Raw genomic sequence first — 2500 nt, forward strand, 5'->3', positions numbered from 1 at the left:
GGTCTGCCGATGGTGCTCGAGGCAACCGCCCGCACCAAGGCTCAGCATGTGCCGATTGTGATCGAGGCAACAACCCACACCAGGGCCCAGCTTGTGCCGATGGCGGTCGAGGCAAGTGCCCGTACCGAAGGGCAGCCTATGCCGATGATGGTCGATGCATGTGCCATCACCATGCGCCATCATGTGCCATTGATGGTCGAGGCCTTGGCCGAAGTTCGATTTTGAGCCACGGTGCCCATGCTTGGCTCCAGCATGTGCTGGTGCCGCATTTTTTTCACTCGGGACAGCATCGCCGGAGCATCGCCGGAGTACCGCCGGAGAACCTGACCGGCGGCATTGGGGTTCCGGCGATTGGGAGGGGGGCCGGGGGGGTGTGCGCACATGATGTGCGATGGGTGCTGGTACTTGGCCTTGTGTTGGCCCCCTATCCCTCATCAAACCTCTGAGAATTCACACCCCCTTAAAGAGCATTTGAGATTTTACAGGTTTGCTACCAGTAGCCGTTAAAGTGTCTGAAATGGGGACACTTTTTTCAAACGGTCACAAAATCTTCTCTACTTCGAGTTTTTAGCTGAATTTTTTTGTGCATGCCAACAAAAATAGAAGGATCATGCCTACAAAATTTGGGGCCAAAAATCCTTATAAAAAAATTTTAAAAAATCCCGAACCGCAAAAAGTTTCGAAAATCATGAAAAATAGAAAACGAGTCATCTTCCAACGAAACTTCACGTGAAGGCTTAGGGGACCATTGTATGAATTTACAAGCCATAAAAATGGCATTGGCACGGCAGAAATTTGAAGATGTGCCTAAACCCACCAGGGCCCAGCGTGTGCCGATGGTGCTCGAGGCAACCGCCCGCACCAGGGCCCAGCGTGTGCCGATGGTGCTCGAGGCAAGCGCCCGCACCAGGGCCCAGCGTGTGCCGACGGTGGTCGAGGCAACCGCCCGCACCAGGGCCGATAGTGTGCCAATGGTGCTCGAGGCAACCTGTCGCACCAGGGCCCAGCGTGTGCCGATGGTGATCGAGGCAACCTGCCGCACCAGGGCCCAGCGTGTGCCGATGCTGGTCGAGGCAAGCGCCCGCACCAGCGCCCAGCGTGTGCCGATGGCGCTCGAGGCAACCGACCGCACCAGGGCCCAGCGTGTGCCGATGGTGCTCGAGGCAACCTGCCGCACCAGGGCCCAGCGTGTGCCGATGGCGCTCGAGGCAAGCTCCCGCACCAGGGCCCAGCGTGTGCCGATGGTGCTCGAGGCAACCTGCCGCACCAGGGCCCAGCGTGTGCGGATGGTGCTCGAGGCAAGCGCCCGCACCAGGGCCCAGCGTGTGCCGATGGTGGTCGAGGCAACCGCCCGCACCAGGGCCCAGCGTGTGCCGATGGTGGTCGAGGCAACCTGCCGCACCAGGGCCCAGCGTGTGCCGATGGTGCTCGAGGCAACCGACCGCACCAGGGCCGAGCGTGTGCCGATGGTGGTCGAGGCAAGCGCCCGCACCAGGGCCCAGCGTGTGCCGATGGTGGTCGAGGCAACCTGCCGCACCAGGGCCCAGCGTGTGCCGATGGTGCTCGAGGCAACCGACCGCACCAGGGCCGAGCGTGTGCCGATGGTGCTCGAGGCAAGCGCCCGCACCAGGGCCCAGCGTGTGCCGATGGTGGTCGAGGCAACCTGCCGCACCAGGGCCCAGCGTGTGCCGATGGTGGTCGAGGCAAGCGCCCGCACCGGGGCCCAGCGTGTGCCGATGGTGGTCGAGGCAACCGCCCGCACCGGGGCCCAGCGTGTGCCGATGGTGGTCGAGGCAACCGCCCGCACCAGGGCCCAGCGTGTGCCGATGGTGGTCGAGGCAACCTGCCGCACCAGGGCCCAGCGTGTGCCGATGGTGCTCGAGGCAACCGACCGCACCAGGGCGGAGCGTGTGCCGATGGTGGTCGAGGCAACCGCCCGCACCAGGGCCCAGCGTGTGCCGATGGTGGTCGAGGCTGCCGATGGTGGTCGAGGCAACCTGCCGCACCAGGGCCCAGCGTGTGCCGATGGTGGTCGAGGCAACCGACCGCACCAGGGCCGAGCGTGTGCCGATGGTGCTCGAGGCAAGCTGCCGCACCAGGGCCCAGCGTGTGCCGATGGTGGTCGAGGCAACCGCCCGCACCAGGGCCCAGCGTGTGCCGATGGTGCTCGAGGCAACCTGCCGCACCAGGGCGGAGCGTGTGCCGATGGTGGTCGAGGCAAGCGCCCGCACCAGGGCCCAGCGTGTGCCGATGGTGGTCGAGGCAACCGACCGCACCAGGGCCCAGCGTGTGCCGATGGTGCTCGAGGCAACCTGCCGCACCAGGGCCCAGCGTGTGCCGATGGTGGTCGAGGCAAGCGCCCGCACCAGGGCCCAGCGTGTGCCGATGGTGGTCGAGGCAAGCGCCCGCACCAGGGCCCAGCGTGTGCCGATGGTGCTCGAGGCAACCGACCGCACCAGGGCCGAGCGTGTGCCGATGGTGGTCGAGGCAAGCGCCCGTA

This window comes from Durio zibethinus, unplaced genomic scaffold (genome assembly GCF_047325235.1).
Source record: "Durio zibethinus cultivar Kanyao isolate XHJ-2024 unplaced genomic scaffold, ASM4732523v1 HiC_scaffold_37, whole genome shotgun sequence".
NCBI classification, from domain to species: Eukaryota; Viridiplantae; Streptophyta; class Magnoliopsida; order Malvales; family Malvaceae; genus Durio; species Durio zibethinus.